Source organism: Panthera onca, chromosome X (genome assembly GCF_046562875.1).
Source record: "Panthera onca isolate mPanOnc1 chromosome X, mPanOnc1 haplotype 2, whole genome shotgun sequence".
Lineage (NCBI taxonomy): Eukaryota > Metazoa > Chordata > Mammalia > Carnivora > Felidae > Panthera > Panthera onca.
Genome location: NC_138357.1, coordinates 53,463,703 through 53,490,556, shown reverse-complemented (window position 1 = coordinate 53,490,556; position 26,854 = coordinate 53,463,703).

The following is a 26,854-nucleotide window of genomic DNA, read 5'->3' as shown; positions in this document are numbered from 1 at the left end:
CACACAGGTCAGAGTGGCCAAAATTAACAACTCAGGAAACAAAAGTTGCTGACTAGGATGTGGAGAAAAGGGAACCCTCTTGCACTGTTGGCTGAAATGCAAACTGGTGCAGCCACTCTGGATAAGTATGGTTGTTACTCAAAAAATTTACAATAGAACTACTCTGCAACCCAGAAATTGCACTACTAGGAGTTTATCCAAAGGATACAGGAGTACTGATTCATAGGGGCACATGTACCTCAATGTTTATAGCAGTGCTTTCAACAATAGCCAAATTATGGAAAGAACCTAAGTGTCCATCAACTGATGAATGGATAAAGAAGATGTGGTTTATATATATAACAGAATACTACTTGCAATGAGAAAGAATGAAATCATGCCATTTGCAGCAATGTGGATGGAACTGGATGGTATTATGTTGAGTGAAATAAGTCAGTCAGAGAAATACAAGTATCATATGTTTTCACTCATATATGGATCTTGAAAAACTTAACAGAAGACCATGGTGGAAGGGAAGGGTAAAAAATAGTTATAAACAGAGAGGGAGGGAGGCAAACCATAAGAGACTCTAAAATACAGAGAACAATCTGAGTTGATGCGGGAGTGGGGAAAAGGGGAAAATGGTGATGGGCATTGAGGAGGGCACTTTTTTGGATGAACACTGGGTGTTGTATTTAAGGGATGAATCATGGGAATCTACCCCAAAAAACCAAGAGCACACTTTGCACACTGTATGTTAGCCAATTTGACAATAAATTATATTAGAAAAATAAATTTGTTAATTAACTTATTGTCTTGTGGAAAAGAAGTCAACATAAAGAAATCTGTTGTAGGGCACCTGGATGGCTCAGTTGTTTGAGCATCTGACTTCGGCTCAGATCATGATCTCATGGTCTGTGAGTTCGGGCCCCGCATCGGGCTCTGTGCTGACAGCTTGGAGCTTGGAGCCTGCTTCAAATTCTGTGTCTCGCTCTCTCTCTTCCCCTCCCCTGCTCATGCTCTGTCTCTATCTCAGAAATAAATTGAAAAAAACATTTAAAAAATTTTAAAAATGTGTTGCATTTCTATACACGAATAATGAAACAGGAGAAAGAGAAATCAAGGAATCAATCCCATTTACAATTGCACTGAAAACTGTAAGATATCTAGGAATAAATGTAACCAAAGAGGTAAAAATTTTGTACTCTTAAAAAACTATAAAACACTGATAAAGAAATTGAAGATGACACAAAGAAATGGAAAAATATTCCATGTTCATGTATAAATACTGAGTATAAATACTCAGAACAAATACTGTTAAAATTTCTTTACCACCCAAAGCAGTCTGCACATTCAATGCAATTCCTGTCAGAACACCAACAACATTTTCCACAGACATAGAACACAGAATCCTAAAATTTGTATGTAACCACAAAAGACCTCATTTAGCCAAAGAAGTTTTCAAAATGAAAAGCAAAGCTGGAGGCATCGTAATTCTGGACTTCAGGTTGTTTGTAATAACAAAGCTGTAGTGATCAAGACACTAAGATATTGGCTCAAAAATCGATACATAAATAAATGGAATAGAATAAAAAATACAAAAATGAACCCACAACTATATGGTCAATTAATCTTTGACAAAGAAGGAAAGAATATTCAATTGAAAAAAGATGTTTTCTTCAACATATGGTGTCAGGAAAAATGTACAACATCAAGTAAAAAAATGTAACTGGACACCTTTCATAAACCATACACAAAAATAAATTGAAAATGGATTAATTATCTAAATGGGAGACATGAAACCATAAAAATCCTAGAGGAGAACTCAGACAGTAACCTCTTTGACTTTGGCCTTAGCAACTTCTTACTTAATATGTCTGCTGAGGTAAGGGAAACAAAAGCAAAAATAAACTTTTGGGACTTCATCATAATAAAAAGCTTCTGTACAGCAAAGGAAGCGATCAACAAAACTAAAAGGCAACCTATGGACTTGGAGAAGGTGGTTTCTAATGACATATCTGATAAAGAGTTAGTATCCAAAATATAGAAAGAACTTATAGTATTCAACTCCTAAAAAGAAAATAATCCAGTTAAAAAATGGGCAGAAGAAATGAATAGACATTTCTCCAAAGAATACATCCAGAAGGCTAACACACTTATGAAAAGATACTCAAAATCATTCATCATCAGGGAAATACATATCAAAACTACAGTGATATATCAACTCAGGCTAGTCAGATGGATAAAATTAACAACACAGGAAACCACAGGTGTTGACTAGGATGTGGGGAAAGAGAAACCCATTTGCACTGTTGGTGGGAATGCAAACTGGTTCAGAAACTCTGGAAAAGAGTATAGATGTGTTCCTCAAAAACGGAAAAATAGAACTACCCTGTGATCCAGCAATTGCACTACTAGTTATTTACCCAAAAGATACAAAAATTCTAATTTGAAGGGATACATTCTCCCCAGTGTTTATAGCAGCATTAATTACAATAGCCAAATTATGGGAAAAAAAACAAATGTCCACTGAGTGATGAATGAATAAATAAAGAAGATATAGTATATATAAATACAATGGGATATCATTCTGCCATAAAAAAAAGAATATCTTGCCATTTGCAAGGAAGTGGATGGAGCTAGAAAGAATTATGGTAAGTGAAGTAAGTTAGTCAGAGAAAGACAATTACCATATGATTTCATTCATATGTAGAATTTAAGCCAGAAAACAAATGAACATAGTGGAGAAAAAAGAGAGGATAACTGAGAAATAGACTCTTAACTATAGAGAATTAACTGATGGTTACCAGAGGGGAGGTGATTGTGGGGATGTGTTAAGTTGGTGATGTGGATTAAGGAGGACACTTGTTGTGATGAACACAGAAAAAACATTAATGTGTTGAATCACTAAATTGTACACCTTAAAGTTAATTTAAAGTTTGTTAACCTACTGTAATTTAAATAAAAACTTAAAAGAAAGAAAAACATTATATATATATTTAGTTTTGTTTTTGATTATCTAAATTACGATTTATAATAATAAAAATAATATTGTAATAACGTTGGATAGTAACAGAAGGTAACTACACTTTGTGTGGTGAGCACTGTGTAATGTATACAATTGTCAAAACATTTTGTACATCTGAAAATATATAATATTATATGTCAACTATATTTCAATAATATAAAAAATTTGGAAAACTTTGAATCTCTTCAATCATGGTTTATCCCCAAAAACTATCTATATTTAAATCTATCTATATCTATATATCTATATCATATCTATATATCTATATCTGTATCTATATCATTATTTTCATTGTATGCATAAATTATACATTGTATGTATAAATTATTTTCAGATACTCTTTCAGAATGCAGATGAATGTACCTGGCAGAAATCTAGTTCAAACAGACCAAGAAAGAAACCTGATGTATAGAATTTATCTTTTCTTCCTTAAGTGTAGAAATATCAGCTCCCTTTATGTTTCCTCCTCATCTCCTTTGAAGAGACATTGGAAAGCTAAAAAAATTCTGTCATGAGGCTTCGGAGAGATTACCATTTAACTTCAGAAATCAAAATGTGAATCAGGGAATTCAACGAATTATTTGGCATCCATTTTAGGAATTATTTTACACGTACTGATCTATTAATGGAAAACAAAACTTAGGGGTTTATGTCTTGTTTCCCATTGTCTTAAGTGATATTTTCTGAATTTATCACTGATTACATATATATAATATATACATATATTATATATATATCCATATCCTTAGAAAATATCATGAATTATTTACAAAATCCTCTAAGAGGATTTTTACTGCTGCTGGTTGCACCCTTGTGCTTGAAATCCAGTAAGACAACCCCAAAAATTATACAATAAATTAAGGAAAAATATGCCTCCACCCTGAGCTGTGAATCTCCATTTCAGAAGAATATTGAATCTGACTGACATTAAAGTAGTTAAAAGCATTGGGGCACCTGGTGGCTCAGTTGGTTAATCAGTTAAGCGTCTGACTCTTGATTTTGTCTCATGTTATGATCTCAGGATTTGTGAGATCAAGCCGTGTGTTGGACTCCACGCCGTCAGTGTGCTTGAGATTCTCTCTCTCTACTCTTTCTCTGCCCCTCTCCAACTCACATTCTCTCCTTCTCTCTCTCTCAAAATAAATAAACTTTAAAAAAGTAAAGAGCATTAACAGTCTTCAGATAAACACAATATCATAATTATTTTGTAATACTTACATTATTAGGCTTTTCCAGCACTTACTATATCATTCAATACTCATTTTTCACCTGAGAATTGTAACTAAAACCTTAGTTGTTCAGTTTATCAAAAATGAGCTTATATGCTTCTATTATGGGTACTGAACACTTTTCTGCATCTATATTACATTTCAAAAGTTATTAAAATAAATCAACTAATTTATTCATAGTATACATAGAGATAATTATTTCTAAGCTTCACAGTCCTTGAATTTCAACACAGAATTCCCATTGTACTCTTCTAGTTGCACAAGGAAATAATCCAGAACTTGAATGCTGTATTTTTATAAAACAGCATGTATTTGTTACTACAACATAAATCAAACGTGAAGTATTTTGAGATGTTTTCTAAGATAGCTTAAAGAATTTTCAGGAATTCCATGCATCTGAAGCCAAATTGTGTGTGTGTGTGGATTTATATATAAAAACTTACAAATAGTTCATGAAAACATGGTCAAAATTATCTTATGCTAGGGGCGCCTGAATAGCTCATTTGGTTGAGTGTCTGACTCTTGGCTTCAGCTCAGGTCATGATCTCATAGTTTGTGGGTTTGAGCCCTTTGTCGGGATCTGTGCTGCCAGTGCACAGCCTGCTGAGGATTCTCTCTCTCTTTCTCTCTGCTCCTCCCTGACTCATCCCCCCTCCTCTCTCTCAATGAATAAAACATAAAAAAATTATCTCATGCTAAAATCAAAGATTTTCTTTGTATTTTATTTACATTTTATTGGTATTAAAAATTTCCTTTAATATTTCTAGAGTTAAAAACGCAAAACCATGAAGAAAATTTTTTTCTTCAAATTATATATATATATAGGGGCGCCTGGGTGGCTCAGTCGGTTAAGCGTCCGACTTCAGCTCAGGTCATGATCTCGCGGTCTGTGAGTTCGAGCCCCGCGTCAGGCTCTGGGCTGATGGCTCAGAGCCTGGAACCTGCTTCCGATTCTGTGTCTCCCTCTCTCTCTGCCCCTCCCCTGTTCATGCTTTGTCTCTCTCTGTCTCAAAAATAAATAAACGTTAAAAAAATTTAAAAAAAAAATATAATATATATATATATATATATATATATAGAGAGAGAGAGAGAGAGAGAGAGAAGTAGAAATAAAATTCATCATCATAAAATAAGGATAGCTAATTCCAGAATTCAGAAATTCATTTCAACTTTAAGTTTAGATTGTCCAATGTGCAGTGATGATTATATCATACTTAATATATATTTTTGTAACCATTTAAATATAACCAACTATTTAATTCTCATTTATGAGAGGTCCCTGGCATGTTTGATAACTGACTTGTTTGTTTTTAACAGGTTTGTTAAACTATAATTTATACACCATGAAACCATTTTATGTGTATAATTTACTATTTTTAGTAAGTTTGAAGTTATACAGTTATCAGATATTCTGATTCTAGAATATTTCAACCAATTCCCCCCTGCAAATTACTCATGCTCATTTGCAATCATTCCCTATTCTCAACCCCAACCCAAGAAACCACTATTGTCCTTCTTTATAGATTTCTTTTTATGAATATTTCATATGAATATCATATAACATTTTATCTTTTACATCTGATGCCTTGTATGTAATAAAGTTTTTGAAATTTAGCAATGTAGCCAGTATCATTACTTTGTTTATCTTTCATTAATGGATATGCCACATGTATTCTACTTTTACAAATTTATAGGCATTTTTTTTTCATTTTTGAGCTATTCTGAGTAATGTGGCACTTATGTGCACTTATGTGTCACATATGCACAAAGCACAGGTTTTCCATTTCTTTCTTTTCCTATTTTTTTTGTTTATTTTCATTTCTCCTGGGTAGATAATAGGTGTACATTTGCTAGGTCATATTGTAAATATGTTTATCTGTTTAAGAAACATCCAAACTGTTTTATAAAGCAGATTGCCATTTTACATTCCAATTATTAATTGTTGAAACTTCTCCTTTGTCTACATCTCCTTTTTCCACCAACACTTATGACTGGGTACTTTTTAAGTCAAATATAATTAACATAAATTGTTATCTTAGTTTCAGGTATACAGTATTATGATTCAACAATTCTAGATATTTCTCAGTGTTAATCAGGATAAGGGTAGCCTTACACCTTTTTATCTATTAAACACAAACTCCATCTACCTCCCCTTTGGCAAACACCAATTTGTTAGCTGTATTTAAGAATCTGTCTTTTTTGGGACACCTGGGTGGCTCAGTCAGTTAAGCATCCAACTTTGGCTCAGGTCATGATCTGGCGGTTTGTGAGTTCCAGCCCCGCATTAGGCTCTGTGCTATTTTGTGTCAGATTTTGTGTCTCCCTCTCTCTCTCTGCCCCTCCCCTGCTTGCTCGCTTTCTTTCTCTCTCTCTGAAAAATAAATAATAAACTTTAAAAATATTTTAAAAATAAAGAATCTTCTTTTTTGTTTGTCTTTTTCTTTCTTTTTTTTTAACATTTATTTATTTTTGAGACAGAGAGAGACAGAGCATGAACGGGGGAGGGGCAGAGAGAGAGGGAGACACAGAATCGGAAGTAGGCTCCAGGCTCTGGGCCATCCCAGGGACTGATGCGGGGCTCGAACTCACGGACCGCAAGATCGTGACCTGAGCTGAAGTCGGACGCTCAACCGACTGAGCCACCCAGGCGCCCCTTGTCTCTCTTTTTAAATGTTCATTTTATTTTGCTTTTTAAATTCTACACATGAATGAAATCATTTGGTATTTGTCTTTCTCTGACTGACTTATTTCACTTAGCACTATACCCCCTAGACTCTTCCATGTTGTTGCAAATGGCAAGATTTCATTCTTTTTGTGGCTGAGTAATATTCCAGTGTGTGTGTGTGTGTGTGTGTGTGTGTGTGTGTGTGTGTGTATAATACATCTTCTTTATTGATGTAACTTGCGTTGCTTCCATTCTCAGCTATTGGAAATAATGCTGCAATAAACATAAGTGTGCATACATCTTTCCAAATTAGTGTTTATGTTTTTCTATGGGTAAATACTCAGTAGTGGAAATACTGGATAATATAGTAATTCTATTTTTATTTTTTTTTTGAAAAATCTCCATACTGCTACCATAGTGGCTGCGCCAATTTGCATTCCCACCAATAGTACACAATGGTTCCTTTTCCTTCACATCCTCACCAACACTTGTTCTTGCTTATTTTTCATTTTCCCCATTCTGACAGGTGTGACATGATATATCACAGTGGTTTTAATTTGCATTTCCATGCTGATTAGTTGTGTTTAGTATCTTTTCCTATGACTGTTGGCCATCTGGATGTATTCTTTGGAAAAATGTTTATTCAAACCCTCTGTCCATCTTTTATATGGAGTATTTGTTGGTTTTAATTTTGGTTTGGGTGTTCTGGTATTGAATTGTATAAGTTCTTTATATATATATTGGATTAACCCTTTACCAGATATATTATTTGAAAATATATTCTCCCTTTGAGTAGGTTGCCTTTTTGTTTTGTTGATGGTTTCCTTTACTGTGCAGAAGCTTTTAATTTTGGTGTAGTCCCAATACCTTATTTTTGTTTTTTTGTTTTTTTCCCTTGCCAGAGGAGACATATCTAGGGGGAAAAAGTGTTTCTATAGCCAATGACAAATAAATTATTGTGTGTGTGTTCTTCTTGGAATTTTATAATTTCAGATCTCACATTTAGGTCTTTAATTCATTTTGAATTTATTTTTATGAGTGGTGTAAGAAAGTGGCCCAATTTCATTCTTTTGCATGTAGCTGTCTAGTTTTGCCAACGACATTTTTTGAAGAGATTGTCTTTTCCCCACTGCATATCCTTACGTCTTTTGTCATACATTAATTGACTATATAAGTGTGGATTTATTTATTGGCTTTCTGTGGGAGATGCAGGAGAGAAGCATCAAAAGAAAAGACTTCAAAAGGGAAGGGGTGGAGAAGATGCAAAGCCTTAGGACATGTTTACACAGCTGAACGCATCTGCGGCTCCTAAGGAATGCCTAGAACCATTAACATTGTCCAGGGCCTGATCCTCCTTCACACCTGACCCTTCCTAGTGTTATAGAAACCAATTAACTTGAAAGTCAACCTTGAAAAGCTAAACTATTAAATTGATTAACACCCTTGCTTAGCTGACTTTATGCACGTAGTCTTTAGCAATTATCCTAATAAAAAGCAGCTTCATTCTGGAGTTGGGGCTTCATTCCGACCCAGGTATGAGGACCTTCACTTAACTGCATTTTGTTTGCAGATTCATCTTTTGCGACTCCGGCCATTCTCCCTGCAACAGCTTTCTATTGTTTCATTTATCTATGTGTCTACTTTTGTGCCAGTACTATACTGTTTTGATTTCTACAGCATTGTAATATATCTTGAAATCTGGTGTTATAATACCTCCAACGTTGTTCTTATTTCTCAGACTGCTTTGTCTATTTTGTGTATTTTGTGGTCCCATACTAATTTTAGGATTATTCTAGTTCTGTAAAAAAAAGAAATTGTTGGTATTTTGATAAGGATTGCATTAAATCTCTAGAATGCTTTGGGTAGTATGAACATTTTAATATTATTTGTTCTCCCTTCTATGAGCATGGAATGCGTTTCCATTTGGTTGTGTCATCTTCAGTATCTTTCATCAATGGTTTATAATTTTGGAGTACAGGTCTTTGACCTTCTTGGTTAGGTTGATTCCTACGTATCTTATTCTTTTTGGTGCAATTGGATTATTTTCTATTCCTTTTTTCTGCTTCATTATTAGTGTATACAAGTGTAGCAGATTTGTTTATTAATTTTGTATCTTGAAACATTACTGAATTTATTTAGTCATCCTAGTCATTTTTTGGTGGAATCTTTAGGATGTTCTATATTTAGTATCATGTAATCTCCAAATACTGACATTATTATTAATTCCTTACCAATTTGGATGCCTTTTATTTATTTATTTTTTATTGTCTACTTGCTGTGGCTAGGACTTGAATACAAATGGTGAGAGTGGACATCTTTCTTCTTGTTCCTGTTCTTACATGAAAAGCTCTGTTTTTCAACATTGGGTATGATGTTGGCCATGGGTTTTTCATATTGTGGTCTTTATTATGTTGAGTTATGTTCTCTCTAACTCGTCTTTGTTTAGAGTTTATATCATGAATGGATGTTGCACTTTGTGAAATGCTTTTTCTGTATCTATTAAGATGATATGTTCTTATCATATTCTTGTTAATGTGAATTATCACATTGATTGATTCACAAATATTAAACCACTTCTGCAACACAGGAATAAATCCCACTTGATCTAGGTGAGAAATTAAAAAAAATTGTTGGGTTCAGTTTGCTAGAATTTTGTTGGAAATATTTGTGTCTATGTTTAATAAGGATATTGACTGAAGTTCTCTTTTCTTGTAGTGTCTTTATCTGGTTTTGGTAGCAAGGTAATGCTGGCTTCATAGAATATATTTGAAAGGTTACCATCTTCTATTTTTTGGAATAGTCTGATAAAATAGGTATTAACTCTTCATTAAATTTTTGGCAAAATTTCCCTGTAAAGCCAATATGACCCTGGACTTTTGTTTTTTGGGAGTTTTTTGATTATGGATTCAATTTCATTTCTCCTAATCATTCTGTCCAGATTTTATATTTCTTCCTGATTCAGTTTTGGAAGGTATGCTTGTAGGAATTTATTCATTTTTCTACGTTCTCTAATTTTTTCACACATAACCTTTTATATTATCTTATAATCCTTTGTATATCTGTATCGTCAGTTACTTCTCCTCCTTCATTTCTGACGTTATTTATTGACATCCTGCCCCCTCTCTCTAATGAGTCACCCTCAAGTTTTAGTGGTTTTGTTCGTCTTTTCTAAGAATCAGTTCATGGATTCATTAATCTCTACTTTAATTTCTATTTCATTTATTTCTGCTCTAGTCTTTATTATTTCCTTTTTTCCACTGGCTTTGGTTGTTTATTTTTTTATTTTTCCAGCTCTTTTAGGTGGAAGGTTGGTTTTTTTCAGATATTTTTAAAAATTTTTTTATGTTTATTTATTTTTGAGAAAGAGATAGAGACAGAGCATGAGTGGGGGAGGAGCAGAGAGTGAGACACAGAATATGAAGCAAGATCCAGGCTCTGAGCTGTCAGCACAGAACCTGACGTAAGACTTGAACTCACAAACTATGAGATCATGACCTGAGCCAAAGTCGGATGTTTAACCAATATAGCCACCCAGGCGCCCCTCAGATTTTCCTAAGGTAGGCATGTATTGCTACAATCTTCCCTCTTAGAAAAGGTTTTGTTGCATCCCAAATATTTTTGGCTATTTTGTTTTCATTTTCACTTGTCTCCATGTATTTTTTTATATCCTCTTTGATTTTTTAGTTGACTCATTCATTGTTTAGTAGCATGTTCTTTAGCCTTCATGTATTTGTGTTCTTCTTCATGTTTTTCTTGATTGATTTCTAGTTTTATACCATTGTGTTTGGAAATGATGAGTATGGTTGCAATCTTTTTGAATTTATTCAGGCTTTTTTTGAGACCTAACATGTGATCTTTTCTGGAGGATGCTCCATGTGCACTTGAAAATAATTTGTATTTCAATGCTTTTGGAAAATATATTTTAAATATATCTTTTATGCCGTCTGGTCTAATGTATCATTCCGAACCACTGTTTCCTTATTGATTTTCTGTCTGGATTATCTATCAATTGATGTGGGTGGGGTGTTAAAGTCCCTGACTATTATTATATTATTGTAAATTTTATTCTTTATGTCTGTTAATAGTTGGTTAATGTATTTAGGTGTTTCAGGGTTGGGTATACATTTATTTATAATTGTTACATATTCCTGATGGAATGTTTCCTTTATAATTATGTAGATTCTTTGTCTCTTGTTACAGACTTTTTGTCAGATATAAGTATTGCTACCCCAGCTATATTTTCACTTTTATTTGAATGCTAAATGTTTTCCCATCACTTTACATTCAATCTACATGTGTCTTTAGGTCTGAAGTGAATGTCTTATAGGCAGCATATAGATGGGTCTTGATTTTTCTCAACTTGGTCACCTATGTCTTTTGATTGGAACATTTAGTCAATTTACCTTCAAAGTAATTACTGAAAGGTATGTATTATGGCCATTTTGCTACTTGTTTTATTGTTGTTTTATAGTGCTTCTATATTTCTTCTCTTGATCTGATCTTGATCTGGGTTTGATGGCTTTAATTAGGGATATGTTCAGAATCGTTTTTCTTTATTATTTGTGTACCTATTATTGCTTTTTGATTTGTGGTTATCATTACATTTATCTTATGCACATATCTGTCTCTATTAAGTAGATCACTCCTTACATATTAACCCATTCTAAAAACACTAAGTTCTATACATCCCCACATTTTATGTATATTTTCCACATTTCACCTGCCTTTATTTTGTGAATCCCTTGACTGATTTTTGTAGATATAACTGATTTTACTGTTTTTGTGCTTTTACCTACATACTGGTTTTATGTGTGATTAATCTACTACTTTCATGTTTGCATTCACCTGTGAGATATTTTCCTTTCATAATTTTATTAATCTTGACTATGGCATCTGCTTTTCACTCAAAACATTCCCCTTAACATTTTTTATAAGGTTAATTTAGTGATGACTTAGTCCTTTAACTTTTTTTTTTCATCTGGCAAACTCATTCTCATATTCTGAATGTTATCCTTGCTGGGTAGAATATTCTTGGTTGCAGATTTTGTCTTTTCAGCACTTTGAATATATCATGCCACTTCCTTCTGGCCTACTAAGTTTCTGCTGAAAAATAAGCTGATAGTTTTATGGTGTTTCCCTTTATGTAATTGTTTTCTTTTCTCTTACTACTTTTTAAATTCTCTCATTTTCATTAATTTTGCCATTTTAATTTTTATGTGTCTTGATGTGGAACTGCTGTGTTTGATTTTACTGAGGATTCCTTTGCTATCTGTATCTGGATTACTATTTCATTCTCCAGATTGAAGAATTTTTCAGCTATTATTTCTTGAAATAAATGTTTTGCTCGCTTCTCTATCTTTTCTACTTCTGAAATCCCTATGATATAAATGTCATTATGCTCGATAATGCCACTGAGCTATCCTCAGCTATTCTCATTTTTTATTTTTGTTTCCTTTTGTTATTTAACTTGATTGCTTTCCATTAACCTGTCTTCCATTTCACTGATTAGTTCTTCTGCTTACTCTAATCTGTTATTAATTTTCTCTAGTGTATTTTTAAATTTCAGTTCTTGAGTTCTTCATCTCTGATTTATTCTTTTTTATATTATATTTTTATTTAAAATCAAGATATTTAACATACAGTGTACTCTTGGCTTCAGTGATTCATCTCTTACATATGACACTCAGTGCTCATCCCAAAACGTGCCCTCTTTAATGCCCATCAACCATTTAACCCATCCCCCCACCCATCCACCACACTGCCATCAACCCTTAGTTTTTCTGTATTTAAGAGTCTCTTCTGGTTTGCCTACTTGTCTGTTTTTATCTTATTTTCCCTTCCTTTCCCTTTTCCTATGTTCACCTATTTTTCTCAAATTCCCCACATGAGTGAAATCGTATATCTGTCTTGCTCTTACTGACTTACTTCACTTAGCATAATACACTCTAGTTCCATCCACGTTTTGCAAACGACAAGATTTCATTATTTTTCATAACTGAATACTATTCCATTGTATAAATATTCCACACCTTCTTATTCATTCATCAGTCTTTGGACATTTAGGCTCTTTCTATAATTTGTCTATTGTTGATAGCACGGTTCTAAACATTGGGGTGCATGTGCCCCTTCAAATCAGCATTTTTGTATCCTTTAGATAAGTTCCTAGTGGTGCTATCGTTGGGCTGTAGAGTATTACTATTTTGAATTTTTTAAGGAACTTCCACACTGTTTTCCAGGATGGCCACACAAGTTTGCATTCCCACCAACAATGCAAAAAGTGTTCCCCTTTCTCTGCATCCTTGCAAACATCTGTTTTTGCCTGAGTTGTTAATTTTAGCCAATCTTACAGGTGTGAGGTGGTATCTCATTTTAGTTTTGATTTCTATTTTCTTAATGATGAGTGATGTTGAGCATCTTTTCATGTCTCTTAGCCATCTGGAAGTCTTTTGTGGAAATGGGCCTATTCATGGCTTCTGCCCATTTATTCACTGGATTATTTGCCTTTTGGTTGTTGAATTTGATAAGTACTTTATTGATTTTGGATATTAACCCTTTATCCAATACGTCATTTGCAAAAATCATCTCCCATTTCATCAGTTGCCCTTTAGTTTTATTAATTGTTTCCCTCACTGTGCAGAAGGTTTTTACCTTTTTTTAATAAGTTTTGTTTATTTTTTTATTTTTTTAATAAGAAATTTATTGTCAAATTGGTTTCCATACAACAACCAGTACACATGACAAAAGGTGCCCTCCTCAATACCCACCACCCACCCTCCCATCTTTCGCACCCCCCATCAACCTTCAGTTTGTTCTCAGTTTTTAAGAGTCTCTTATGCTTTGGCTCTCTCCCTTCCTAAACTCTTTTTTATTCTTCCCTTCCCCATCGACTTCTGTTAAGTTTCTCAGGATCCACATAAGAGTGAAAACATATGGTATCTTTCTTTCTCTGTATGACTTATTTCACTCAGCGTAACACTCTCCAGTTCCATTCATGTTGCTACAAAAGGCCATATTTCATTCTTCCTCATTGCCATGTAGTATTCCATTGTGTACATAAACCACAATTTATTTATCCATTCGTCAGTTGATGGACATTTAGTCTCTTTCCATAATTTGGCTATTGTTGAAAGTCCTGCTATAAACATTGGGGTATAAGTCCCCTATGTATCAGCACTCCTGTATCACTTGGGTAAATTCCTAGCAGTGCTATTGCTGGGTCATAGGGTACGTCTGTTTTTTACTTTTCTGAGGAACCTCCACACTGTTTTCCAGAGCGGCTTTACCAGCTTGCATTCCCACCAACAGTGCAAGAGGGTTCCCGTTTTTCCATATCCTCTCCAGCATCTATACTCTCCTGATTTGTTCATTTTAGCCGCTCTGACTGGTGTGAGGTGATATCTGAGTTTGGTTTTGATTTGTATTTCCCTAGTGAGGAGCGATGTTGAGCATCTTTTCATATGCCTGTTGACCATCTGGATGTCTTCTTTAGGGAAGTGTCTATTCATGTTTTCTGCCCATTTCTTCACTGGTTTATTTGTTTTTCAGGTGTGAAGTTTGGAGAGCTCTTTATATATTTTGGATACTAACCCTTTGTCTGACATGTCATGTGCAAACACCTTTTCCCATTCCATTGGTTGCCTTTTAGATTTGTTTATAGTTACATTTGCAGTGAAGAAGCTTTTTATCTTCATTAGGTCCCAATAGTTCATTTTTGCTTTCAGTACCCTTGGCTTTGGAGATGTGTCAAGCAAGAAATAGCTGCAGCTGAAGTCAAAGTGGTTGTTGCCTTCTTTCTCCTCTAGGGTTTGGATGCTTTCCTGTCTCACATTTACGTCTTTCATCCATTTCGAGTTTATTTTTGTGAATGGTGTAAGAAAATGGTCTAGTTTCATCCTTCTGCATGTTGCTGTCCAGTTCTCCCAGCACCATTTGTTAAAGAGACTGTCTTTTTTCCATTGGATATTCTTTCCTGCTTTGTCAAAGATTAGTTGGCCATACTTCTGTGGGTCTAGCTCTGGGGCTTCTATTCTATTCCATTGGTCTATGTGTCTGTTTTTGTGCAAATACCATGCTGTCTTGATGATTACAACTTTGTAGTAGAGGATAAAGTCTGGGATTGTGATGCCTCCTGCTTTGGTCTTCCTCTTCAATATTAATTTGGCTATTCGGGGTCCTTTGTGGTTCCATACAAATTTTAGGATTGCTTGTTCTAGCTTCGAGAAAAATGCTGGTGCAATTTTGATTGGGATTGCATTGAATGTGAAGATAGCTTTGGGTAGTATTGACATTTTAACAATATTTATTCTTCCAATCCATGAGCACGAAATATTTTTCCATTTCTTTATATCTTCTTCAATTTCCTTCATAAGCTTTCTATAGTTTTCAGCAAACAGATCTTTTACATCTTTGGTTAAGCTGATTCCTAGATATTTTATGCTTCTTGGTGCAATTGTGAATGGGATCAGTTTCTTCATTTGTCTTTCTGTTGTTTCATTGTTAGTGTATAAGAATGCAACGGATTTCTGTACATTGATTTTATATCCTGTGACTTTGCTGAATTCATGTGTCAGTTCTAGCAGACTTTTGATGGAGTCGATCAGATTTTCCATGTATAATATCATCTCATCTGCAAAAAGTGAAAGCTTAACTACATCTCTGCCAGTATTGATGTCTTTGATTTCCTATTGTTGTCTGATTGCTGATGCTAGAACTTCCAACACTATGTTAAATAACAGCGGGGAGAGTGGACATCCCTGTCGTGTTCCTGATCTCAGGGGCAAAGCTGTCAGTTTTTCCCCATTGAGGATGATATTAGCTGTGGTATTTTCATAAATGGATTTTATGATGTTTAAGTAGGTTCCTTCTATCCGACTTTCTCGAGGGTTTTGATTAAGAAAGGATGCTGAATTTTGTCAAATGCTTATCTGCAGTGATTGACAGGATCATATGGTTTTTATTCTTTCTTTTATTAATGTGATTTTTCACATTGATTTATTTGCAAATGTTGAACCAGCTCTGCATCCCAGGAATGAATCCCACTTGATCATGGTGAATAATTCTTTTTATATGCTGTTGAATTCAATTTTATAGTATCTTATTGAGAATTTTTGCATCCATATTCATCAAGGATATTGGCCTGTAGTTCTCTTTTTTTCCTGGGTCTCTGTCTGGTTTAGGAATCAAAGTAATGCTGGTTTCATAGAATAATTCTGGAAGTTATCTTTCCCTTTCTATTTTTGGAACAGCTTGAGAAGGATTGGTATTATCTCTGCTTAAAATGTCTGGTAGAATTCCCCAGGGAAGCCCTCTGGTCCTGGACTCTTATTTGTTGGGAGATTTTTGATAACAGATTCAGTTTCTTCGCTGGTTATGGGTCTGTTCAACCTTTCTATTTCTTCCTGTTTCAGTTTTGGAAGTGTGTGGGTGCTTAGGAATTTGTCCAGGTTGTCCATTTCTTCCAGGTTGTCCAGTTTGTTGGCATATAGTTTTTCATAATTTTCCCTGATAATTGCTTGTATTTCTGAGGGACTAGTTGAAATAATTCCATTTTCATTCATGATTTTATCTATTTGGGTCATCTCCCTTTTCTTTTTGAGAAGCCTGGCTAGAGGTATATCAATGTTCTTTATTTTTTCAAAAAAAAAAAAAAACTCTTTGTTTCATTGATCTGCTCTACAGATTTTTTAGATTCTATATTGTTTACGCCTGCTCTGATCTGTATTATTTCTCTTATTCTTCTGGGTTTGAGGTGTCTTTGCTGTTCTGCTTATATTTCCTTTAGGTGTGCTGTTAGATTTTGTATTTGGGATTTTTCTTGTTTCTTGAGATAGGCCTGGATTGAGATGTATTTTCCTCTCAGGATTGCTTTTGCTGCATCCTAAAGCGTTTGGATTGTTGTATTTTCATTTTCATTTGTTTCCATATATTTTTAATTTCTTTCCTAATTGTCGTTTATTCTTTAGTAAGGTATTCTTTAACCTCCATGCTTTTGGAGGTTTTCCAGACTTTTTCCTGTGGTTGATTTCAAGCTTCATAGCATTGTGGTCTGAAAGTATGCATGGTATAATCTCAATTCTTTTATACTTGTGAAGGGCTGTTTTGTGACCCAGTATGTGATCTATCTTGGAGAATGTTCCATGTGCACTCGAGAAGAATGTATATTGTTGCTTTGGGATGCAGAGTTCTAAATATATCTGTCAAGTCCATCTGATCCAATGTTTCATTCAGGGCCCTTGTTTCTTTATTGACCGTGTGTCTAGATGATCTATCCATTTCTGTAAGTGGAGTGTTAAAGTCCCCTGCAATTACCACATTCTTATCAATAAGGTTGCTTATGTTTGTGATTGTTTTATATATTGGGGGGCTACCGTATTTGGCACATAGACATTTATAATTTTTAGTTCTTCCTGATGGACAGACCCTGTAATTATTATATGATTCCTTCTTCATCTCTTGTTACAACCTTTAATTTAAAGTCTAGTTTGACTGATATAAGTATGGCTACTCCAGCTTTCTTTTGACTTCCAGTAACATGATAGGTAGTTTTTGATCCCTTCACTTTCTATCTGAATTTGTCCTCAGGTCTTAAATGAGTCTCTTGTAGACAACAAATGGATGGATCTTGTTTTTTATCCATTTTGATACCCTATGTCCTTTGGTTGGAACATTTAGTCCATTTACATTCCTGTGTTATTATAGAAAGATATGGGTTTAGAGTCATTGTGATGTCTGTACGTTTCATGTTTGTAGTTATGTCTCTGGTACTTTGTGTCACAGGATCCCCCTTAGGATCTCTTGTAGGGCTGGTTTAGTGGTGATGAATTCATTAAGTTTTTGTTTGTTTGTTTGTTTGGGAAGACCTTTATCTCTCCTTCTATTTTAAATGACAGACTTGCTGGATAAAGGATTCTCGGCTGCATATTTTTTTCTGTTCATCACATTGAAGATTTCCTGCCATTCCTTTCTGGCTTGCCAACTTTCAGTAGATAGATGCATCACTAGACTTATCAGTCTCACTTTATATGTTAGAGCATGTTTATCCTTATCTGCTTTCAGAATTTTCTCTTTATCCTTGTATTTTGCCTGTTTGACTATGATATGTCATGCAGAAGATCAATTCAACTTATCTGAAGGGAGTTCTCTGTGTCTCTTAGATTTCAGTGCCTTTTTCCTTCCCCAGATCAGGGAAGTTCTCATCTATGATTTCTTCAAGTACACCTTCAGCTTCTTTGTCTCTCTCTTCCTACCCTGGAATCCCAATTATGCGTATATTATTGCGTTTCATCGGATCACATAGTTCTCTAATTCTCCCCCTCATACCCCTGGATTTTTTAATCTCTCTTTTTCTCAGCCTCCTCTTTTTCCCTAATTTTATCTTCTAATTCACCTATTCTCTCCTCTGCCTCTTCAATCTGACCTGTGGTCGCCTCCATTTTATTTTGCAGTTCACTGATAGCATTTTTTAGCTCCTCCTGACTGTTACTTAGTCCCTTGATCTGTAGTAATAGTTTCTCTGCTGTCCTCTATACTTTTTTTAAGCCCAGCGATTAATTTTATGATGATTATTTTAAATTCATTTTCTGTTATATTGCTTAAATTGTTTTTGATCAGTTAATTATCTGTGCTCCTGGAGGGAGAGAGGGAAGATGGCGGCGTAGGAGGATGATGGGCTCACCGCGCGTCCTGCTGATCACTTAGATTCCACCTACACCTGCCTAAATAACCCAGAAAACCGCCAGAGGATTAGCAGAATGGAGTCTCCAGAGCCAAGTGCAGACTAGAGGCCCACGGAAGAGGGTAGGAAGGGTGGCGAGGCGGTGCGCGCTCCACAGACTGGCGGGAGGGAGCCGGGGTGGAGGGGTGGCTCGCAGGCCAAGCAGAGCCCCTGAGTCTGGCTGACAAAAGCGGAGGGGCGTGATGGACTGTGTTCCGACGGCAAGAGCGACTTAGCGTCTGAGAGGTCATAAGTTAACAGCTCTACTCAGAAAGCGGGAAGGCTGGAGGACAAAGGGAGGGAGAGCTGCTGAGCCCCCGGACGACAGAGCTCAGTTTTGTGGGGAACAAAGGCGCTCACCAGCGCCATCTCCCCCGCCCATCCCCCAGCCAAAATCCCAAAGGGAACCAGTTCCTGCCAGGGAACTTGCTCGCTCCACGCAAACACCCAACTCTGTGCTTCTGGGGAGCCAAACGTCCGGCAGCGGATCTGACTCCCTCCCGCTGCCACAGGGCCCTTCCTGAAGTGGATCACCTAAGGAGAAGCAAGCTAAGCCTGCCCCTCTTGCCCCCGTGCACCTTGCCTACCCACCCCAGCTAATACGCCAGATCCCCAGCACCACAAGCCTGGCAGTGTGCAAGTAGCCCAGACGGGACACGCCACCCCACAGTGAATCCCGCCCCTAGGAGAGGGGAAGAGAAGGCACACACCAGTCTGACTGTGGCCCCAGCGGTGGGATGGGGGCAGACATCAGGTCGGACTGCGGCCCCGCCCACCAACTCCAGTTATACACCACAGCACAGGGGAAGCGCCCTGCAGGTCCTCACCACTCCAGGGACTATCCAAAATGACCAAATGGAAGAATTCCCCTCAGAAGAATCTCCAGGAAATAACAACAGCCAATGAGCTGATCAAAAAAGATTGAAATAATATAACAGAAAGTGAATTTAGAATAATAGTCATAAAATTAATCGCTGGGCTTGAAAACAGTATAGAGGACAGCAGGGAATCTCTTGCTACAGAGATCAAGGGACTAAGGAACAGTCACAAGGAGCTGAAAAGCGCTTTAAACGAAATGAAAAATAAAATGGAAATGATGACAGCTCGGATTGAAGAGGCAGAGGAGAGAATAGGTGAACTAGAAGATAAAGTTATGGAAAAAGAGGAAGCTGAGAGAAAGAGAGATAAAAAAAATCCAGGAGTATGAGGGGAAAATTAGAGAACTAAGTGATACACTAAAAAGAAATAATATACGCATAATTGGTATCCCAGAGGAGGAAGAGAGAGGGAAAGGTGCTGAAGGGGTACTTGAACAAATTATAGCTGAGAACTTCCCTGAACTGGGGAAGGAAAAAGGCATTGAAATCCAAGAGGCACAGAGAACTCCCTTCAGACGTAACTTGAATCGATCTTCTGCACGACATATCATAGTGAAACTGGCAAAATACAAGGATAAAGAGAAAATTCTGAAAGCAGCAAGGGATAAACGTGCCCTCACATATAAAGGGAGACCTATAAGACTCGTGACTGATCTCTCTTTTGAAACTTGGCAGGCCAGAAAGGATTGGCACGATATCTTCAGCGTGCTAAACAGAAAAAATATGCAGCCGAGAATCCTTTATCCAGCAAGTCTGTCATTTAGAATAGAAGGAGAGATAAAGGGCTTCCCAAACAAACAAAAACTGAAGGAATTTGTCACCACTAAACCATCCCTACAAGAGATCCTAAGGGGGATCCTGTGAGACAAAGTACCAGAGACATCACTACAAGCATAAAACATACAGACATCACAATGACTGTAAACCCGTATCTTTCTATAATAACACTGAATGTAAATGGATTAAATGCGCCAACCAAAAGACATAGGGTATCCGAATGGATAAAAAACCAAGACCCATCTATTTGCTGTCTACAAGAGACTCATTTTAGATCTGTGGACACCTTTAGATTGAGAGTGAGGGGATGGAGAACTATTTATCATGCTACTGGAAGCCAAAAGAAAGCTGGAGTAGCCATACTTACATACGACAAACTAGATTTTAAATTAAAGGCTGTAACAAGAGATGAAGAAGGGCATTATATAATAATTACACGGTCTATCCATCAGGAAGAGCTAACAATTATAAATGTCTATGCGCCGAATACCGGAGCCCACAAATATATAAAACAATTACTCATAAACATAAGCAACCTTATTGATAAGAATGTGGTAATTTCAGGGGACTTTAACACTCCACTTACAGAAATGGATAGATCATCTAGACACACGGTCAATAAAGACACAAGGGCCCTGAATGAAACATTGGATCAGATGGACTGGACAGATATATTTAGAACTCTGCATCCCAAAGCAACAGAATATACTTTCTTCTCGAGTGCACATGGAACATTCTCCAAGATAGATCATATACTGGGTCACAAAACAGCCCTTCATAAGTTCACAAGAATTGAAATTATACCATGCATACTTTCAGACCACAATGCTATGAAGCTTGAAATCAACCACAGGAAAAAGTCTGGAAAACCTCCAAAAGCATGGAGCACTAACGAATGAGTGGATCAACCAGGCAATTAGAGAAGAAATTAAAAAATATATGGAAACCAATGAAAATGAAAATACAGCAATCCAAATGCTTTGGGATGCAGCGAAGGCAGTCCTGAGAGGAAAATACATTGCAATCCAGGCCTATCTTAAGAAACAAGAAAAATCCGAAATACAAAATCTAACAGCACACCTAAAGGAAATAGAAGCAGAACAGCAAAGGCAGCCTAAACCCAGCAGAAGAAGAGAAATAATAAAGATCAGAGCAGAAATAAACAATATAGAATCTAAAAAAACTGTAGAGCAGATCAACGAAACCAAGAGTTGGTTTTTTGAAAAAATAAACAAAATTGACAAACCTCTAGCCAGGCTTCTCAAAAAGAAAAGGGAGATGACCCAAATAGATAAAATCATGAATGAAAATGGAATGATTACAACCAATCCCTCAGAGATACAAACAATTATCAGGGAATACTATGAAAAATTATATGCCAACAAATTGGACAACCTGCAAGAAATGGACAAGTTCCTAAACACCCACACGCTTCCAAAACTCAATCAGGAGGAAATAGAAAGCTTGAACAGACCTATAACCAGCGAAGAAATTGAATCGGTTATCAAAAATCTCCCAACAAATAAGAGTCCAGGACCAGATGGCTTCCCAGGGGAGTTCTATCAGACGTTTAAAGCAGAGATAATACCTATCCTTCTCAAGCTATTCCAAGAAATAAAAAGGGAAGGAAAACTTCCAGACTCATTCTATGAAGCCAGTATTGCTTTGATTCCTAAACCAGACAGAGACCCAGTAAAAAAAGAGAACTACAGGCCAATATCCCTGATGAATATCGATGCAAAAATTCTCAATAAGATACTAGCAAATCGAATTCAATGCCATATAAAAAGAATTATTCACCATGATCAAGTGGGATTCATTCCTGGGATGCAGGGCTGGTTCAACATTCTCAAATCAATCAACGTGATACATCATATTAACAAAAAAAAAAAAAAAGAGAAGAACCATATGATCCTATCAATCAATGCAGAAAAGGCCTTTGACAAAATCCAGCACCCTTTCTTAATAAAAACCCTTGAGAAAGTCGGGATAGAAGGAACATACTTAAAGATCATAAAAGCCATTTATGCAAAGCCCACAGCTAACATCATCCTCAACGGGGAAAAACTGAGAGCTTTTTCCCTGAGATCAGGAACACGACAGGGATGCCCACTCTCACCGCTGTTGTTTAACATAGTGCTGGAAGTTCTAGCATCAGCAATCAGACAACAAAAGGAAATCAAAGGCATCAAAATTGGCAAAGATGAAGTCACGCTTTCGCTTTTTGCAGATGACATGATATTATACATGGAAAATCCGATAGACTCCACCAAAAGTCTGCTAGAACTGATACATGAATTTAGCAAAGTTTCAGGATACAAAATCAATGTACAGAAATCAGTTGCATTCTTATACACTAACAATGAAGCAACAGAAATACAAATAAAGAAACTGATCCCATTCACAATTGCACCAAGAAGCATAAAATACCTACGAATAAATCTAACCAAAGATGTAAAAGATCTGTATGCTGAAAACTATAGAAAGCTTATAAAGGTAATTGAAGAAGATATAAAGAAATGGAAAGACATTCCCTGCTCATGGATTGGAAGAATAAATATTGTCAAAATGTCAATACTACCCAAAGCTATCTACACATTCAATGCAATCCCAATCAAAATTGCACCAGCATTCTTCTCGAAACTAGAACAAGCCATCCTAAAATTCATATGGAACCACAAAAGGCCCTGAATAGCCAAAGTAATTTTGAAGAAGAAGATCAAAGCAGGAGGCATCACAATCCGAGACTTTAGCCTCTACTACAAAGCTGTCATCAGCAAGACAGCATGGTATTGGCACAAAAACAGACACATAGACCAATGGAATAGAATAGAAGCCCCAGAACTAGACCCACAAACGTATGGCCAACTCATCTTTGACAAAGCAGGAAAGAACATCCAATGGAAAAAAGACAGTCTCTTTAACAAATGGTGCTGGGAGAACTGGACAGCAACATGCAGAAGGTTGAAACTAGACCACGTTCTCACACCATTCACAAAAATAAACTCAAAATGGATAAAGGACCTGAATGTGAGACAGGAAACCATCAAAACCTTAGAGGAGAAAGCAGGAAAAGACCTCTCTGACCTCAGCCGCAGCAATCTCTTACTCGGCACATCCCCAAAGGCAAGGGAATTAAAAGCAAAAGTGAATTACTGGGACCTTATGAAGATAAAAAGCTTCTGCACAGCAAAGGAAACAACCAACAAAACTAAAAGGCAACCAACGGAATGGGAAAAGATATTTGCAAATGACATATCGGACAAAGGGCTAGTATCCAAAATCTATAAAGAGCTCACCAAACTCCACACCCGAAAAACAAATAACCCAGTGAAGAAATGGGCAGAAAACATGAATAGACACTTCTCTAAAGAAGACATCCGGATGGCCAACAGGCACATGAAAAGATGTTAAATGTCGCTCCTTATCAAGGAAATACAAGTCAAAACCACACTCAGATATCACCTGACTCCAGTCAGAGTGGCCAAAATGAAGAAATCAGGAGACTATAGATGCTGGAGAGGATGTGGAGAAATGGGAACCCTCTTGCACTGTTGGTTGGAATGCAAATTGGTGCAGCCGCTCTGGAAAGCAGTGTGGAGGTTCCTCAGAAAAGTAAAAATAGACCTACCCTATGACCCAGCAATAGCACTGCTAGGAATTTATCCAAGGGATACAGGAGTACTGATGCATAGGGGCACTTGTACACCAATGTTGATAGCAGCACTCTCAACAATAGCCAAATTGTGGAAAGAGCCGAAATGTCCATCAACTGATGAATGGATAAAGAAATTGTGGTTTATATACACAATGGAATACTACGTGGCAATGAGAAAGAATGAAATATGGCCCTTTGTAGCAACTTGGATGGAACTGGAGAGTGTGATGCTAAGTGAAATAAGCCATACGGAGAAAGACAGATACCATATGGTTTCACTCTTATGTGGATCCTGAGAAACTTAACCGAAACCCATGGGGGAGGGGAAGGAAAAAAAAAAAAAAGTGGTTAGAGTGGGAGAGAGCCAAAGCATAAGAGACTGTTAAAAGCTGAGAACAAACTGAGGGTTGATGGGGGTGGGAGGTAGGGGAGGGTGGGTGATGGGTATTGAAGAGGGCACCTTTTGGGATGAGCACTGGGTGTTGTATGGCAACCAATTTGACAATAAATTTCATATATTAAAAAAATAAATAAATAAAGCAGTTTGAGTGATCAAAAAAAATTATCTGTGCTCCCTCCTGGAGTTACTTTTGAGGATAATTCTTCCGTTTTGTCATTGTGGATAGTTCCTGCAGTGGCGTGGAACTGCAGGTCTCTTCCCCTCTGCTGTCTGGAGTAACTTGTGTTGGTGGGTGGGACCGCAGTCAGACCTGATGTCTGCCCCCAACCCACTGCTGTGGCCACAGTCAGACTGGTGTGTACCTTATCTTCCCGTCTCCCAGGGACAGGACTCACTGTGAAGTGATGTGGCCCCTGTCTGGGCTACTTGCACACTGTCAGGCTTGTGGTGCTGCATCTATGGGATTTGGTGAATTAGCCAGGGTGGATCTGCAAGGTTCACAGGGGTGGGAGGGGCAGCCTCAGCTCGCTTTGCCTTAGGTGGTCCGCTGTGGGAGTGGCCCTGCAGCACTGGGAGGGAGGCAGATCCATCAGAAGGATGGATCCACAGAAGCATGGCATTGGGTGTTTGTGCGGTGCAAGCAAGTTCTGTGATGTGAACTGGTTCCCTTTGGGATTTTGGCTGGGGGATGGGCAAGGGAGATAGCATTTCACAGCACCTTTTTTTCCCACCGAGATGAGCTCTGTCCTCTGGAGCTCAACAACTCTAACTCCTGTTGTCCTCTAGCCCTTCTGCTCTCTGAGCAGAGCTGTTGTCAGAACACACTCCGTCCAGCCCCTATGCTTTTGCAAGCCAGACTTGGGGGCTCTGCCTTACCAATGGGCTGCCCCTCCACAGCCCCAGCTCCCTCCCACCAGTCTGTGTAGCATGCGCCACCTCTCTGCCCTTCCTACCCTCTTCCGTGGCCTTCTTGTCTATGCTTGGCTCCAGAGAGTCCATTCTGCTAGTCTTCTGGCAGTTTTCTGGATTATTTAGTCAGGTGTGGGTGGAATCTAAGTGATCAGAAGGATGCAGTGATCGCAGCGTCCTCCTACGCCACCACCCCAGAAGGTTTTTATCTTAACGAGGTCCTAATAGTTCCTTTTTTATTTTATTTCCCTTGCCTCTGGAGACATGTCAAATCAGGAGTTGTTGAGACTTAGGTAAAAGTGGTAGCTGCCTATTTTCTCCTCTATGATTTTGATGGTTTCTTGTCTCATATATGTATTTCATCCATTTTGAATGTATTTTTGTGTATCATGTAATAACGTGGTCCAGTTTCATTCTTCGGCATGTCACCATCCAGTTCTCTCAGGACCATTTGCTATCTCTTTGTTGATGATCACTGAGATCTTCCTCTATTTTCTTAAGTCCATTAAGTATGTTTATGTCCATTAGTTTGAATTATTTTTCGAGCACGTTCCTCATCTATGTTTCATTTAGCTTTTTTTTTTGCATTGGTTTTGTTTTGTTCTTTCATTTGGACATATTCCTCTATCTCTTCATCTCGGCTAACTTTCTGTGTTTGTTTCTATGTATTAGGAAATTCTTTTGAAATTTCTATTTGAAAGTAGTGGCCTTGTGAAGAGGTCCTAGGTACTCTGTATTGTATTATCCCCTTTTCACTAGTACTAGGCATTTCAGAGCTGTCACCTATGAGGGTTGTGTGTGCCCTACTGTTATGGCTGAGTCATATTTGTCTTCAGCCCCGTCAGCTGCAATGGCCCACTTTGCCTGTGCTGTTAAGGAGCTCATAGTTGAATAGTGTCAACATTGAGACCAAATGCCTGCTTACAGTCTGTCTGCTGAGGACGTGGTCCCACCAAAATGGAGGGCTTCCCTGACTTGTGCTCTGAGAAGTTTTTATTGATGGGTGAGGCTGGCAGTCAAACCAGATTCTGGTCCCAAGTCCATATATTGTGTCTGCAGCCAAACTGGTGTGTGCATGTTATCTTTCTTTCTCTCAAGGGAAAATGTAATTTTGGAGTGGCACTGGTTCCTGCTAGGACTACTTGCAAGATATGACATGGCAGGAGCCACTTTGAAGGGACTCTTGTTGAGAGGAGCAGATTGGATGGGGCAGATACACAGGAAAACATGAGGGTGGGGCACTTATTGCTAGCAATATAGGTGGAGGATGTTTCCACTTGTTCCCACAAGTGTCTGGCTATCTAGGCTGATAGCAGGAGAAAAATGGTGCTCACTAGCTCTTGTGTTCTTGGAGAAGTCTCCTAAATATCCCTGTCCCTCCAATTTATGTTCTGAGAGTAGTAAATAAATCTTCATATATATACTAAGTGGTTTTCAAGCTGCTGTTTCTATGGTGGGGTTGTCCATTATGCTGGCTCTTTAAAAGCAGGGATCAGTTTCCTATTGCCTTCCAGCTTTCCCAGAGCTGAGTCCACTGAATTTAAAATACCTGGAGTTAAGCCCTGCTGGCCATAATGACTCACAAAGTTATGTCCCACTAGTTATCAAAGCCAAATGT